General features: G+C 46.1%; 1 protein-coding gene and 1 non-coding gene across 6 annotated transcripts in view; one reads left to right on the top strand and one right to left on the bottom strand.

Annotated features, from left to right (window-relative positions):
• The window catches only part of MSRA (methionine sulfoxide reductase A), a 509,296-nt gene that overhangs the window by 478,061 nt on the left and 13,080 nt on the right, over positions 1-18,155 (bottom strand). The window lies entirely within an intron of this gene.
• LOC118147073 (small nucleolar RNA U13) lies at positions 17,432-17,534 on the top strand. Its single transcript, XR_004733243.1, has one exon. It is a non-coding gene; the product is annotated as a small nucleolar RNA U13 (small nucleolar RNA).

The following is an 18,155-nucleotide window of genomic DNA, read 5'->3' on the forward strand; positions in this document are numbered from 1 at the left end:
AACCTGGAAGAACAGATACTGAGAGAAGAGAGAACTTTTGTGAAGTACCTACTTCCCATCAAGCCCAGTGCTAGGAGCTCTGGGTCCATCACCCCATTTGAATTTCAGAGATTACTATCACAAAGCAAAAAGCAATAAATTGCCCTGAGAAATGCAGATGATAATGAGGGTAATAATGATCACAACAGCTAACCGATCCTGAGTGTTTACTGTGCACCAGCTACTGTCCTAAGCGTTTTGCATGATCACCTCCTTGAGCTAATGTACTACAGAAAGGTCTCTTCATGTTTCCCCCTCCCTTTCTCAGTTTCCCCCATCATCCCAGCTTCCTCTCCCTTGGTTTCCCTCCAGGACCTCTGAGCCTGTCTTTGTTCTAAGTCCATAAAATGATTCTGGGAACGAGAAGAGGTTAATAGAACTCCCCGTAAGCTGAGAGCCCCCCAGGATGGTGTGGGTTTGTGCCTTGGCCCAAACAGAATTGTCCAAGGAGAAGAGCTGGGAAGAGTGGTTCCCCCAGAGAATGGAGAACGGATGCATTACGGAAGAGGCAACCTCAGGAAGTCATCCATCATCCGTGACATCTAAAATGGAGGTGGGAGGAATCAGAGGACAGCGACAGACAGAAAACATCCCCCTGATGAATGCCCAGAAAAATGAAACTGGATGAGCTCTTTTGAGTCTTCCACCCACAGACTCGGAGCCCCTCCCAGGAGCCGGATGGTGAGCTCAGCCTGGCTCAGGGCAAGGACTCCAAGTTTTAAGCCCAATTAGACTCTCTGTTTGCTACTTGACCCTTGCTCTCTTAAGTAGTGTCTATATAACCCCAAATCATCTTATCAGTCAAATCCAAAAATTCAGCCAGTCATTTACCTAGAGGTCTGGGCTCCAAATATTTGGACCAGTTTGAAAGGATGCTTTTATTGGATTGATTAAATTGACCAGATGGTTTTTTCCTTCATTTTGGCATGGCCTCAGGTCCATATCTGGTTACAGCATTTGAGCCTGAGGGTAGGGATGAATGAGGAGTGAATATGCATCTTTTAAACACAGGGTTCTGTGTATTGCACTTTGCTTTAATAAATTAAAGTAAGCCTGCTAGGTGGCTGTGAACCACATCTAGGGAAAAAGACCCTGTTGATGAAGCTTCTTTAGTAACAACTACAATTTTTTTTTGGAGACAGAATCTCACTGTATCACCAAGGCTGGAGTATAATGGTGCGATCTCAGCTCACTGCAACCTCCGCCTCCCGGGTTCAAACAATTCTGCCTCAGCCTCTTGAGTAGCTGGGATTACAAGCATGCACCACCATACCTGGCCACGTTGGCCAGACTGGTCCCAAACTCAGGTGATCCACCTGCTTTAGCTTCCCAAAGTGCTGGGATTATAGGCATGAGCCACCGCACTCAGCCAGTAACAACTACAATTTATAAGTACTTTACAGTTTATAAGGCCCTTCCACTTATCTATTCTGCTAAAGCAGAACAATTTCTAAAATACATGCAAGAGGATTGTGGGGCAAAACAGATGTTTTCAAGACTAGTCAGTGACTGTCGGTATAGGTTCCAACTGGAACAGTATGCTAACTGTGGCCAGCAACCTCTAACAGCCCCCAGATGTCCCCCCTCCTGGTATTCTCTCCCCTTGAGTGTGGGGTAGGTTTATTGACTCACCTCTAAAGAACAGAAAATGGCAGAAGTGATGGTGTGTCACTTCCAAGAGTCAGTTATAAAAAGACCATAGCTGGGTAGAGTGGTTCATGCCTATAATCCCAATATTTTGGGAGGCTGAGGTGGGAGGATCGCTTAAGGCCAGGGGTTCACGACTAGGCCAGGGCAATATAATAAGAACCCAATCTATGCAAAAAAAATAATAATAATTAAAAATTAGCTGGGCACAGTGGTATGAGCCTGTAGTCCCAGCTACTTGGGAGGCTAGGACAGGAAGAACCCTAGAGCCCAGGAAATTGAGGCTGCAGTGAGCTGTGATCACATAACTGCCCTCCAGCCTGGCTGACAGTGCAATCCTGTTTCTAAAAATAAGTCGTTTTAAAATTGAAGAATTAAAAAAAGGACTATTGGCTGAGCAGTGGTTTGCTCCTATAATTTCAGCAGGGAGGCTGAAATGGGAGGACTGTTTGAAGCCAGGAATTTGAGACCAGCCTGGTAACATGGCAAGACCCCAGCTCAAAAAAAAGAACTATTGTTTCCTTCTGGGGTTCACTCTTGCTCTCTCTAGAGCAAGGCAGCCACCACATCATGAGGCAGCCCTGTGGAGAGGCTCATGTGGCAACAGCATGAATCTTGCTGACAGCCAGGACAGTGAGCAGAAAAGCAGACCCACCCACTTTGGGCCGTGAGCCCCTTGCCAACACTGTGACCCCCTGACTGCAGCCTCATGAGGGACCTTGAGCCAGAGTCACCAACTAAGCAGCCCCCGGCTACCTGACCCACTTATAAACTGTGAGACAATAAATGTTAGTTGTTTTGAGCTGCTGTATTCTGGGTAATTTGTGATGCAGCAATAGATAGCTAATATCCTAATTTTCACATGTATCAACCCCCAGCTGTGGTCAATTATTAGATCTTTCCCACATTCACTTAGATGTTAGCACACATATTCGTTCAGTTCAACAGACACACACATGTAGGTATTTCATATACATTAAGATGCCAAACACAGCACTCAAACATAAGATGTTATTTAAATGTACACAAAGGCTCTAAGATGGCATCTTACCCCAGGCTCCTGAGAAAGCGGAGCTTGAAGCAAACCTTTTTTTGTAGAGATGGAGTTGCACTATGTTGCCCAGGCTGGTCCTGAACTCTTGGCTCCAAGCTATCCTCCCTCCTCAGCCTCCCAAAGCACTGGGATTACAGGCCCAAGCCACCTTGCCTGGACTGAAGCAAATCTTGTACCAACTCATTGCTATGATTCATCCCCAGAACCACAGGAGTGAGGTGGGGGAAGGCAAGTGAGACAGGGAAGGACAGAAATAAATAAAAGTTGTGTGTTACTGAGGTGGCTACAGGGTCACAAAAAAACACAGCCAGTTGCTTTGTCACACTAGAAGTCTCAGAAAGACCATATTATGGTCTAAATGCTTGTGTCCCCCCAAAAACGTATGTGTTGATATCTTAAGCCCCAGGGTGATGGTGTGGAGAGGCCTTTTGGGAGATGATGAGGTCATTAGGGAGGGGCCCTCAAAAATGGGACTTGTGTCCTTATGAGATACCCCAGAAAGCTCATTGGCCCCTTCTGCCATGTGAGAACACAGTGACAGGACAACCATCTGTGAACCAGGAAGCAGGCTGTCACAGATGCTGGATCTGCCAGAGCCTCGATCCTGGATTCTGGCCTCAGAACTAAGAAATACATTTCCATTGTTTATGAGCCACCCAGACTATGGCATTTTGTTACAGCAGCCAAACCAACTGAGACAGTCCACATGCAGCCTCGGCACCCTGCACAACCCAGGAGGGCCAGACAAAGTGAGTCATGTATTTCCTGGCTCTTTGCTGTCTCCTGTCCCTTCTGGGTCAAAGTTCACCCAATGGGATGTTAAAATTCCCTACACTTCCCAGTCACATTTCCCACCTCCTCCAGGCAGCCACTGGGGAAACCAAGTCTTGTTCCCCATGGCATGCGGTCAGTTCATCCAGCTCAGAGCTGTCATGGCTACCACCACAGCAGATGTCACAGAGGTCTCGCCAAGGTCTGGTCCTCACTGGGGAGGCTGAGACAGATGGCAGTGCTAGGAGGCGAGGTGACAGAGAAAGCAGCTGGGGTTCTCTGCTCATCAGACAGCCAAGAACCAGAGGGAAGGTGAGGCTAAGCAGATCCGGGTGGAATAGAAACTAGATCTGGGGCAGATATACACACAGACAAACCCCTACTCACTGGGGTGCATGGTTATATTTGAATTGTGCATGGGTACATATATGTATATACATTCAGTGTGACATGCATTGGCTCAGGCTTTCTTATTTGTCCCTGAGCACAGGGCTGAGCCCCACTGCACAGAGCCTTAGGAGAGGGGTTCTGCAGCTCTCAGCAGCCTCATCTCGTGGAACCTCCCTCCTCCCTCTGGGGAGTTCTACCTTCCTGGAAACTTAATATTGCTAATTCCATTGTCTGATTTCATATCATGATGTCACCAAGAAAACAGGAAGATGGGAGCTGACTCAGGATGCAGACACAACCTAGACCCGAGCCATGCCTCCTGGGGTCTGGCACTGGGATTGCCCTCAGAGTTCCCCAGATGGAGGCAAGAGGCCAGGCCTCTGTACTCCTCTATCAGCCAGTTACTCTCAAGCCACCCCCTGAGAGGGATAAAAGGGCTCAGACTTGGAGGAAGCAGTTCTCCATTGCTAAGAGCAAATCCCAGCTCTGAGCCACTCACAGCCAATATTCCCGGGAGCCCAGGGGTGTGTGTGTCAGGCCCACAGAGGGAATCTGGTGGAATGCCACTGCAGCTGGCCACCATCTTGGCTAAACTTCCTATGTTAAGAATGACAACTTCAGGCTAGGCATGGTGGCTCACGCCTGTAACCCCAGAACCTTGGGAGGCTGAGGCAGGCAGATCACGAGGTCAGGAGTTCAAGACCACCCTGGCCAACATAATGAAATCCTGTCTCTACTAAAAATACAAAAAAGTAACTGGGTGTGCGGGCAAGCACCTGTAATCCCAGCTACTTGGGAGGCTGAGGCAGGAGAATCACTTGAACCTGGGAGGCAGAGGTTGCAGTGAGCTGAGATCACTCCAGTGTACTTCAGCTGGGGTGACAGAGCAAGACTCTGTCTTAAGTGAAAAAAAAAAGAATGACAACTTCATCTAACTATGATTTACCTCTAAAGTTGAACACACTGATTCAGCCTAGACTTTTCCCCAGGGCCAAAGTCTTCCAATCGGGCATCACAAAAGGTTCCCGAGGAGAGCTTCGAATGAGCACATGAGGTTTCCCTCTGAGCTCAGTTGACTCCTGACTCACTAGAGCTACAGGGACAGGAGCACAGATAACCCCAAGTTCCAAAAACATTTTTATTTCTTTACAAATAATCTGAAATATAGGTTGGACTTCCATAGCCACTATTCCTAGATTTGGTTGTATCTCCCAGAACAAAGGGGCAAACCCAGTGATTTGCCCCAGGCCAGGAACACACCACTCCTCTTCTTTCCCTAAATCTGAGGACACTAGTAAAATAAAACAAAATAACCTTACTCCTGGGTCAGAAAATCTCACAAAATCGCCCATTTGTGCCCAATGTCCTCTCATCACTCTCCTTCACCTACCTTTTTTTTTTTTTTTTTTTTTTAGTAGGGAGGGTCTCACTCTGTTGTCCAGGCTGGAATGCAGTGGTACAATCACAGCTTAACCTACTGAGCTCAGGTGATCCTCCCACCTCAGCCTCCAGAGTAGCTGGAACTACAGGCATGTACCATTGCACACTGCTAATTTTTAAATTTTTTGTAGAGACAGAGTCTCACTATATTGCCTAGGCTGGTCTCAAATTCCTGCCCTTAAGTTATTCTCCTGCCTCTGCCTCTCAAAGCACTGGGATTACGGATGTGAGCCACCACGCCAGGCCCCCTCACCTACCCTTTATCCTTGCTCCTACAGTTCGTGCTGTAACAAAGCCTCATGAAACCGCAAACCTGCATGCTCACCAGGCCTCCAGGAGTCTCCTGTTCCCTAAATCAGAACTTCTCAACGTGCAATCTGAGGGCTTTAGGGTCTGACATGGGAGGAAATAGATTCCCTATCCTGGATTTTGGCAGAGCAGCTGCTTTGGTTTTTGTCTTGCTCTTGTTGTTAATCTGTTTCATATACTGGTCTGTAACTAGAATGTTTACCTGAGAAAGGTCAAGAAATACATTTGAGAGCTGTTCCTTTTGTTCAATATTCAAGTGATCAGCATCCACATCACATTGACCTCTGCTTCAGTAACTGGGCTTCCTTTCTCTGAGCACAAGCTCATCTCTCTGATACTTGCTAATCACCCATTTTGACCCATTTAGACAGTGCATAGCCTCGGCAGTGTCTAGCCGCATAGCATGATTTCTTTTTCATTGCATTCCTTTGACAGTTGCTTTCTAGCATGGCAAGCAGCATTTGCTCACCATCGACATTTATGCCATAGTCTTCGTTTCAAATAAACACATTTCAGATCATCAAGTGAAGGAATTTAAAGAAAACTATTAAGTAAATAATAGAGCAGGCTCATGCAGTTATAGCAAAAAACATGCAGGTGGTACAGAGATGAATGCCATCCTCAGTGGAGCAGTTACCTCCTGCTGGGTGTTCCATCTGTGGTCCATCATCCAAGGACAAACTGTGACAGTTCTCTACCTTGTCATGCATAAGAACCAGAGACTCTAGTTCAACACAGAGGCAGGGACAAGGAATCTGCATTCTTAACAGGTGCCTCAGGTTATTCTGATACCTGATTATCCCCTTCCCAGAATATCAGCTCTCCAAGTCCACCAGACCAAGAACTGCTTAAATGCAAAGATCATGCCTTCCTCATACTTAGCTGTAGACTTTATACCTGGCAGCTGTATTAGTCTGCTTTCATGCTGCTGATAAAGACATACCTGAGACTGGGTAATTTATAAAGAAAAAGAGGTTTAATGGACTTACAGTTCCAGGGGCTGGGGAGGCCTCGCAATCATGGCAGAAGGTAAAAAGCACATCTTACATGGCAGCAGGCAAAATAGAATGAAAACCAAGCAAAAGGGGTTTTCCCTTATAAAACCATCAGATCTCATGAGATTTTTCACTACCATGAGAACTATATGGGGGAAACTGCCCCCATGATTCAGTTACCACCCACCGGGTCCCTCCCACAACACATGGGAATTATGGGAGCTACAATTCATGATGAGATTTGGGTAGGGACACAGCCAAACTATATCAGCAGCCCTCACATAAATATTTGTAAAATACAGTCAGGCAGGTAAGACAGAAATTACATGAATTGCAAATGTCAAGCTGGGAAAGGTCCTACAGTTTACAAACAGAAAGTGAAACTAGAGATTAAATTCCCTGGGTATGGCTCTTGGCTGGCAAAATGCAGAGCTGGAACTGAGGCTAAATATCTGACCTCCAGGCCAGCATTCTTTCCATTAGGGTCCTAGACCACTGCCTCTTGAGTCAGTGATCCTCTCAGGCTGGAGAAGGAGTTGACAGGACCTTAGAAGATCACGGGCACATATTCAGTCAGCTTGGTTTGCTCTATTCCATGGAATACTTTTAGCCCTAAATCTTGCATAAGTATAAGGGAGATAAAGTGAGACCGCCTGGAGAGGTCTGCATAGCTGAAGGAAAAAGAACAAGCAAATCCACCCTAATGAGTCAGTAGCAAATTCAAAAAAGCATGCACCAGGCATTGAACACACCCTGGAATGAAATGAATGCAATGCATTAGTGACGTAAAGGAGCTGTAACCTCCCCAACTTAGAGAATGTGAGGACTTGTATAGCCACCTTTATCCCCACCGAAGTCCCGACTGTGACTGCTGTAACTGCAGGACCTCATTAAACACATCCCCAGGAAACAGCATAGTGTAGTAGTGAATATGCGGGCTCTAGAGCCAGATGCCTGGCTTCAAATCCTGACCCTGCTTCTCACTTTCTCAATAATCTTAGTCAATTTTTGTTGAGACAGGGTCATGCGCTGTCACCAAGGCTGAAGTGCAGTGGTGCAATCTCAGCTCACTGCAACCTATGCTTCCCAGGTTCCAGCAATTCTTATGCCTCAACCTCCTGAGTAGTTGGGATTACAGGCATGCACCCCACACCCAGCTAATGTTTGTATGTTTAGTAGAGATGGGGTTTTGTTATGTTGGCCAGGTTAGTCTTGAACTCTTGACCTCACAAAGGTTGAGATTACAGGAGTGAGCCACCATACCAGGCCAATCTAATTTAGTCTACTTAGCATTCTCTCTACCTCCATTCTCTCAAGTGAAAAAGTGGGCAAATAGGAGTTCCTACTCCATAAAGTTGTCCCTACATCAAGGGTCAGAACAGTGCCACACATAGTAGGCATCTGGTCAGTGTTAGCAACTATAATCAATCAATCAATAATTATCAATCAAGCACCTATGTTAGGCACCATGAGAGATACAGAGCTGCCTTAAAGGTACATGCAGTCTGAAAAAAATTACTGTAATACAAAGGGAGACAGTAAGCATCCTGAGGTTGTGCACATAAACAGTTACCATGTAGGAGCACCTACCTTGAGGTAGATAGTCTAGTCATTCCCATTTGACAAGCAATAGAGCTAAGGCATAGAGGTGTTACTTTACTTGCCCATAATCACACAGATAGTGAGTAGCACAGCCAGGCTTTGAAGACAGACTTCTCTTACTGCAAAGCCTGTCCTCTTAACCATAAGACAGGATACACATTGCCTGATAACATGCTATATGGTAGGCACAGCTGTGACACATTCTAAATAACCTCCATCGATAGACCAACACTCTTCAGTGTTGACCGCACCAAATCCAATAAATCTCCACTGTATGTGCAAAACAGTTACTAATTCAATTACTTATTTAATTAGCTAGCAGATATACTAATGCATTAAGAAGTCCATAATACCTAATTATACCTACTAATACCAGCCTAATATTAGTACCATTAGGCTGAGATTGGCACAATGCATTCCCTGGTACCTAGAATAATGCCTGGTACGTAGTATAGTATGCAGTCAATAAATATCTGTTGACTACATAAACTTACTCCTGGTTTATGCTCAGTTTTTTGTTCAAATGTCTTTAACATTTTATTATTCAAGTTAGTATTTTGTGTGTAATTAGATGCCAGACCTTATAAGGACCACAAGCTTCCTAGTAATAAAATAACATCTGCCCTTTCCTAATTCTTTCATCAATTGATGAAAAACCAAGAATCACAAAAAAAGTTTATCTCTTGTGTAACTCTACCAGGAGCCTAAGAAAACACCAACTCAGGCAAGGAATGAGACAGAGACCCCTGGATGGGGCAGGGCCAGGGCCAGAGAGAAGGCTGATGGACTCTGAAAAGAACAAAACTTCCACAGCAAAGAACATTTCAGCAGCCTAATTAAGAAAAGTGGACCAGAATTAGAGATGGAGCCATCTGCCAAAAGATAAATTAGAACAGGTATGAAACCACTGACCCACTTTTCATATGCTATGATCTTTAGTAAACACAGCCACAGTGCAACTCATGTTCCCATCAGCTTGTATGGCAGGAGAAGAAACCATAATAACAAACCATGCTCTAAAATACATTCTGGTCTTTTCTACCTTGCAAGGAAGTATCTAGTCCCCATCTAGTCCCTGCACAACATGAACAATCAGAGTCCTGGCAGGAAATGGATGTCAGTGCAAGCCAGGTCAAAGAGGGGAGATAAGAAAGGACTATTCACAGAGGTGAGAGCAAGACTAGAAGAAACTAGCAAGGGATGGTGTAGTGCCCCAGGGCTGGCAACATGGAGGACGCATTACCACCCCAGGATCCAAAGGCACAAGAGATGGTCTTGGTGTCCAGAACCTGGAGAAAGTAGCTGTATGGGGAGGGCCTCCTAATAGGAGCTGTGACCTTTGATTCTTTGGCATGGGGTACAGCAAAACAGCAAGGATAAGCCAGAGGAATAAATATCCTGCCATGCCTCCTGGTGGTGCCTCCTGTGGGCTAGATCTAACCAGAAGCCAGAGGGCCAGGGTGACCCAGAATCACAAAGCAGGGTGAAAGATGGAGCATGGTTTAGGGTTGGGGCAGGTGTAGATGTGACAGGGGTCTTGGCGTTCACACACCTCCCAGCTGTGTTCTCACCTTCTCCATTCTACTTTCTCCTTGTAGGAACCACATCAAGTAGGGACCCCATGATCTCTGTCTTCTAGTTGGGTTTAGCCAATGGCAAAGATGAGAATGGCAATGTTGATTTTTCTGTTGTCTCTAGCTGCCAATGCCTCTCCATGGAGGGAGGCTGACTACATAACTCTCTATTCCAGTCTCAGGAAGCTCTCTCTCCCTTAGTCCCTCCAAGTATCACAGAATGTCTTTTACAAGTTGTATTAGTCCATTTCACACTGCTTTAAAGAATTTCCCTGAGTGATGTGGTTTGGCTGGGTCCCCACCCAAATCTCATCTTGTTGTGAGAGGGACCTAGTAGGAGGTAATTGAATCACAAGGGGCAGGTCTTTCTTGTACTGTTCTCATGATAGTGAATACGTTTCATGAGCTGATGGTTTTATAAACAGGAGTTCCCCTGCACAAGCTCTCTCACTCTTTGCCTGCAGCCATCCACGTAAGATGTGACTTGCTCCTCCTTGCCTTCTACCTGAATTGTGAGGCCTCCTCAGTCATGTGGAACTGTCAGTTTATTAAACCTCTTTCTTTTGTAAACTGCCCAGTCTTGGGTATGTCTTTATCAGCAGTGTGAAAATGAACTAATACACGGAGACTGGATAGTTTATAAACAAAAGAGGTTGAATTGACTCAGTTCCACATGGCTGGGGAGGCCTCAGGAAACTTACAATCTTAATGGAAGGGAAAGCAGGCACCTTCTTCACAAGGCAGTAGGAGAAGAGAGCAAGCAGAGGAAACTACCTCTTATAAAACCGTCAGATCTCAGCCAAGTGCAGTGGCTCATGCCTGTAATCCTAATATTTTGGGAGGCCAAGGCAGGCAGATCATGAGGTCAAGAGATCAAGACCAACCTGGTCAACATAGTAAAACCCCATCTCTACCAAAGATATAAAAATTAGCTGGGTGTGGTGGCATGTGCCTGTAGTCCCAGCTACTTGGGAAGCTGAGGCAAGAGAATCACTTGAACCCAGGAGGCGGAGGTTGCAGTGAACCAAAATCACACCACTGCACTCCAACCTGGTGACAGAATGAGACTCCGTTTTAAAAAAAAAAAATCAGATCTTGTGAGAACCCACTCACTATCATGAGAAGAGCATGGGAGAAACCACCCCCATGATCCAATCACCTCCCACCAGGTTCTCCCCACAATATGTGGGGATTGCAATTTGGATTACAATTCAACATGAGATTCGGATGGGGACACAGCCAAACCCTATCACAGGGTGTTATTTTTCAGCAATAGTACATTCCAATTTTCATACATCTTACATTTTCAATGGAAGTTAGTGAGAAGCTAGAATTTATTTATCATAATTCCATTTTTACCTTTTACAAACCCTGCTGGAATACATACTTTCCAGTACCTAAATGACACCTGGAAAGGAGGACAGTCCATAGTAATACATGTTCATGATATTATACACATGGGGAAAGATGTGAGCCAGAGAGGAGCTTCCTTTCCGCAAGAAAGGAACTCTGCTATGGGCTGGCCCCTCACTTAAAGCAAAGTAAATATTACCCAGTATAAACAGTAAAGGCAAACTGGTCATCTAGCTTAACTCTTCAGTAAATACAGATGGAGGGAATGTTAGTCTGAACAGGGTTGAAATCTTATTGTTCTTTCCCACCTTACAAAAGAAAACTTCCATGGCTCCCAATTGCACATTGAATGAAACAAAGTCTTAAGCATAAACTCCAAAGTCCTTTGAGTTCTGACTCCAACCTGCTTTCTTCTTGCCTTGCTCTCCAAATGAATATCCCAAATCCCAGCTACCTGGACCACTACAACACTGTTCCCTGTCAGTATCCTGGGTTTTACCTCTCTGTGGTCAAGTAGTCTCCCCATCTTAAATTATGCTTTTATCTTCAGCTGTCAAATTCCTACTTGACATCCAAAGGCTTCTACAAAAATTTTTACAGCAGCTCAATGTTTGATGGTCACAAGCTGGAAGCAACCCCAATGTTTATCAGTAGGTGAATGGATAAATAATGGTATACCCATACAATGGAATTCTGCTCAGCAACAAAAACACAATTTTGATACATGCAATAACATGAATAAAATCCAAAATCATGATGAGTGAAAGAAGTCAGATAAAAAAGAGTATAGACTGTATAATTCTTTTTTTATAAGTTCTGGGGTACATGTGCAGAACATGCAGGTTTGTTGCTTAGTTATACACATGCCATGGTGGCTTGCTGCATCCATCACCCCATCATCTATATTAGGTATTTCTCCTAATCCTGTCCCCCCAGCCCCCAACCCCCCAACAGGCCCTGGTGTATGATGTTCCCCTCCTTGTGCCCATGTGTTCTCATTTTTCAACTCCCACTTATGAATGAGACCATGCGGTGTTTGGTTTTCTGTTCTTGTGTAGATTGTATAATTCTGTGTACCCACAACTCCAAAAAACGTCAGCTCATCTTTGGTGGCAGAAAGGAGCTCAGTTGTTGCTGGAGACATCAGTAGAGAAAAGTACAGACTTCCAAGGGGCTCAAAGACTGTTTTGGGAGGAGATGAAAATATATGTTATTTGTGTGATATTTCAGTGGTGTACATGTATTCCAAAATTCACAAAATCAAATACTTTAAATATGTGTAATTTATTGTTCACCAGTGATACCCCAATAAAGTTACAAAAAATCATAAAGTTAAACCACAATCTGCAAAACCCACTGCAGCAAGTCACTAAAGCGGTATTATCTGCAAGGTAACGAGGGCCCCGACAAGTCAACTGAAAATGCAAGTGAAGCAATGCAAAATGGGCACAGAGCACATACATGCTCAAATAACATTGGCCTGCCTCAACAAAATGTAAAAGTTCACCTTATTCACTGAGGGCTTTGAAGGAAAAACAACATCTGTGAGGATCGCCAGTGAGAATGTGGTCCTTCAGGCAGGAAGAACATTCCTCACAGAGCATCCTAACTGTACTTCCATCATTCTAACCAGGCCTCCATCATCCTAACCTGACCCTCAGCATCCTAATCCTACCCCCAGCATCCTAATCACACCTCCATCATTCTAATCACACACCCAGCATCCTGACCACACCCCCAGCATCCTGATTACAAACCCAGCATCCTAATCACACCCCCAGCATCCTAACCACACCCCAGCATCCTACCACACCCCAGCATCCTAATTACATCCCCAGAATTATAACCACACCCCCAGCACCCTAACCACACCCCAGCATCCTAATCACACTCCCAGCATCCTAACCACACCCCAGCATCCTACTACACCCCAGCATCCTAATTACACCCCCAGAATTCTAACCACACCCCCAGCACCCTAACCACACCCCAGCATCCTAATCACACCCCCAGCATCCTGATGACACCCCCAGCATTCTGACCACACACCCAGCATCCTGACCACACCCCTAGCATCCTGATCACACCCCCAACATCCTAGTCACACCCCCAGCATCCTGGCTACAATCCCAGCATTCTAACCACACTTGCACCATGCTAACCACACTCCCAGCATTCTGACCATACCCCCGGCATCCTGACCAAACCCCTATCACCCTGATCACACCCCCAGCATCCTAGTCACAATCCCAGCATCCTAATCACACCTTCATTATCCTAATCACACCCCCAGCATCCCGACCACACCCCCAGCATCCTGGCCACAAGCCCAGCGTCCTAACCACACTCCCACTGTCCTAACCATACCCCCAGCATCCTAACCACACCCCCAGCATTCCAACCACACCCCCAGCATCCTGACCACACCCCCAGCATCCTAATCACACTCCCAGCATCCTACCATACCCCTATCATCCTAACTACACCCCCAGCATCCTAACCACACCCCCAGCATCCTAACCACACCGTCAGCATCCTGATCACACACCCAGCATCCTAACTACACCCCTAGCATCCTGATCACACCCTCAACATCCAGACCACACCCCATCATCCTTATCACACCCCCAGCATCCTAACCACACCCCAACCATCCTAACCACACCCTCAGCATCCTGATCACACTCCCAGGATCCTGATCACACACCCAGCATGCTAACTACACCCCCAGCATCCTGATTACACCCTCAGCATCCAGACCACACCCCCATCATCCTAATCACACCCCCAGCATCCTGATCACACCCAGCATTCTAATGTCACCCCCAGCATCCTAACCACACCCCCAGCATCCTGGCCACACCCCCAGCCCTTCTAACTCATCCCTCCAGGCTCAGCATCCTAAGAGCTACCTGGTCTGTCAGATCCCCAAATTCCATAGGTGAAACAGAAGCCCCACCCCATATGTATATATGTCCTTGAACTGTATTTTTTCAGTCCAATCATTTGCAAACTTTACATTTTGTTTGTTTGGATTTGTTTTGTTTTGTTTTGTTTTGTTTTTGAGACAAGGTCTTGCTCTGTCACCAGGCTGGAGTGCGGTGGTGCAATCATGGCTCACTGCAGCTTCCAACTCCGGGTTCAAGTGATCCTCTGGCCTCAGCCTCCCAAGTAGCTGGAACTACAGGAGTGCACACCAGGCCCGGCTAATTTTTAAATTTTTTGTAGAGGCAGACTCTTGCTCTGTTGCCTAGCCTCATCTGGAACTCCTAGGCTCAAGGAATCCACCTGCCTCAGCATCCCGAAGTGCTGGGATTACAGGCATGAGCCACCACACCCAGCCTCATTTACAGTTACATTACTAAAACCCAATGCAGAGAAGGGATTCTTATAATCCTCAGGCCAGGATAGAGCTCCAAGGAGGTTTGGACCACAGGCTGCATTGTTATGGTGAAGGCATACCTATCTTCTCCCTGTGGAAACACAGACTCCTTGAGGCCACAGGAGCATCTGTTCCTGCCTAGCCCCTCAGAGCAAAGCACATGACTTCCTGCCCTGCATCCAGAATCATATCTTGAGTTTTATTATTATTATTTGTTTTTACTTTGTTATTGTTGTTTTCTTTTCTTTCTGAGACAGGGTCTCCCTCTGTCACCCAGGCTGGAGTGCAGTGGTGCGATCACAGCTCACTGCAGCCTAGGACTCCTGGGCAGAAGCAGTCCTCCTGCCTCAGCCTCCCAAGTAGCTGGAACCACATGTGAGCACCACCACACCCAGCTAATTTGTTTCATTTATTATCTTTTTTTTTTAGAAACAGGGTTTTGCTATGTTACCCAGGCTGGCCTCGAACTCCTGGCCTCAAATGATCCTCCCACCTCCCACTTCCAAAGTACTGGGATTACAGGTCTGAGCTACCCCTCTAGCTCAAACATTTTTCTTATTCAAGTTTCACAAGAACCCTGATCTGGTATCATGATTAATATTACCATTATTACCCTTATTTTGAATTTGACAACTGCAAAGGCTTGCAGCTGAGTGATTGTCCCCATGGTTGTCCCGTTCATCGGGAAGGGAACCTGAGCCTCCTGCCTTCTGCCTCCACGTGCAGCAATTTTTCTCAGAGCCCCAACCACTTTCGGAAACCAGAGCTGCAGACAAGTGCCGCTTTGTGGAGGGAGCTGAGGCGAGGCGAGCCAGGGTGGGCACAGCCGGATGCAGAGGTGCAGGGTTCCTTCTCCCTCTCCTGTCCCCTTCTGCCAGACGGTTCCACTAGACCTGCTCGCAGCGTACTGAAACTGACAAGATCCCAGGAGAACCAGAGCTGAGCTGAGAGGGGGCAGGGACAGGAGGCAGAGTCTGCCTGGAAAATCCCAGGTGGCCCTGGAAAGAATAAGGGGAGAAACAGGAACATCTATAGGAAAAGGGCCATTTTGTGCACATTTTGTGTCTCCTACGCTTTCCACGTTTTCTCCCTTTAAGCCTTTATTAAAGGGAAAAACATAAACAGATAAATAGTTCATTTATTAATTATTAACAAACAAGTGGTACTAATGAATAGCATCATTAAAGGGCATTTTGTGAATATTAATGTGTAGTTATATTCTGAGTGAGGTCTCCATTCTCCCCTTGGCCAGCAAAGGTCTTTCCCATTCTTATTCAAAAGTCACCTATCTTAATTACACCCCCCACTGCCGCCAATTAAAATTTCCGCAGTCACAACCCCAATCTGGTGTTTCCTGGAGTCCTTATCACATAGGACACTATTAACACATAATTTTGACATTTATTTTCATTGTCTGTCTCTGTAAACTAGAGCACACGCTTTATAAAGGAATTTTTGTGTTTTGTTCACTGATATGAACAAGTGTCTGATAATCCCATAATGAGGGCAATACATATTTGTGGAAAAAATAAAATAGGCCATGCCTGGTGGCTCACACCTGTAATCCCAGAACTTTAGGAGGCTGAGGGAGGTGGATCACTTGAGGTCAGAAGTTCAAGACTGCCCTGGACAACATGGTGACACCCTGTCTCTATTAAAAATACAAAAAAATAGCCAAGTGTGGTGGCATGCACCTGTAATCCCAGCGACTTGGGAGGCTGAGGCAGGAGAATTGCTTGAACTTGAGAAGTAGAGAGTGCAGTGAGCCAAGATCGCACCACTGCATTCCAGCCTGGGTGACAGAGCAACACTCTGTCTCAAAAAAAAAAAAGAAAAGAAAAGAAAAAACAATAATAATACTACAAGTGAGAGTAAGAGGGGTTCCTGCCATATGCCACCACCCACTGCCTGCACGATTCCTCCTTTCTGTCATCAAGGGCTTGCGAGAGAGGTGAAGGAAAGCTCGCCTCAGTCATGAGCTCTGTCCTTCCCTCTGAGCAGGTTCTGGAAGTCTCCACCACAGAGCTCCTGGCTGCTACCCCCTGGCACTCCAAAGCCTTGGGCAGCATCATCCCAGGCAGGCGCAGTCAGTTTCAGAGTGCAAACAGCCCAGTGCTCTTGTTTTTACAGGACCCCGGGAGACGGAGTGGACTTCCCAAGGATACACAATGAGTTCCTAAGTCCCTCTCTCCCTCTCTATACTTTGTCAGTCGGTGGCCAATGGCCTTGCCCTTGGCAAATCCTGGAAGGTGCAAGCTGTATTGAGGCCTGGCAGCCTCTACTGTCTGTGTTCTCTTCTCCTCTCACCCCAGTGCTGATCTTTCCTTTCAGCCTTCCCAGAGCCATGATGTCCTCGGTGATTCATCAGTGATTGCATTTGTCCAAGCAGACAAAACCCCTATCTGACTGCAGACTGCAGGGGAGGAGGTGCTGGCATAGAATTTCAGTCCTCAGGGAGCTAAGTAGAAAGATATTTTGCAGAGGAAGATCATCTTGTCCAAACTCTAATATGTGCTTTTTCTAAAGAGCTTTCAACTTTTTAAACCCACAGGACAGAGCAGAGTCCAAAGCCAGCGAGAGGAAATGACTGGCCCAGGATCTCTCTGCAAGTCAGGGCTGTACGAATCCAGGTTTTCTGATTCCCAGCTCTTCGTCTTCATATTTTCTCTTCCCTCAGTTGTCAACATATCACGAGCAGGGAAGAGCTGCATAAATGAGGACATTTTCCACAGATTTTTCCATGAATCTTCCCAACTCAAAGTAAGCCTGACATATGGATGGCTTATTCTCACTCCTTCCTCGAACCTCATCATCAGAGGCTGCCAGGGTGAACTTGGAGCAAAAGATAAAAAACCTAGTGCTTAAAACAGGCCAGATCCTTTTGTGGTTCATAAGCATGATGATTGGGTTTCAGGCTCTTGTGTGAGATGTGCCTCCCTCAAACATTGTTATGACATCTGCACATTACCCATCTGATGGGAAGGAAAAGAAAAAAGGCCAGGCACAGCAGCTCCTGCCTGCAATCCTAACATTTTTAGAGGGCATGGCAGGAGGATCACTTGAGCCCAGGAGTTTAAGACCACCTGGGCAATATAGCAAGACCCCATCCCTACAAAAAAAAAAAAGTTAACTAGGTGTGGTACATACACCTGTAGGTGGGAGGATCACTTGATCCCAGGAGGTTGAGGGTACAGTGGGTTATGTTTGTGCTACTGACCTGCAGCCTGGGCAACAAAGCTAGACACTGTCTCAAAAAAAAACAGGCCACAGTGATTTCTAATTTTTGAGCATGTGCCAAGCACTTCCAAGTATCGATCCTCTGGCATAATCTACATAATCAGCCCAGAGAGGTTAAGTAGCTTTCCAGCTACCACTAAGCCAGGAAGGATCAAAGCTGGCGTTTACACTCAGCACAGCATGACACCAGAGCCCATGCTTTTGCTCCTTGAAATCTTAGCTACAGTGGGCAATGTCAAAATGGAGAAAAAGACCTTCAGGGAGATGACCCTGTTGTCTCTCAAGGCTGCCAACTCCAAAGGAGCCTCTTCCATCCTACATTTCCAGAGTAGGTCTTCCACAGCTCCCATTGCCATGGCATT

Source organism: Callithrix jacchus, chromosome 13 (genome assembly GCF_049354715.1).
Source record: "Callithrix jacchus isolate 240 chromosome 13, calJac240_pri, whole genome shotgun sequence".
NCBI lineage: Eukaryota > Metazoa > Chordata > Mammalia > Primates > Cebidae > Callithrix > Callithrix jacchus.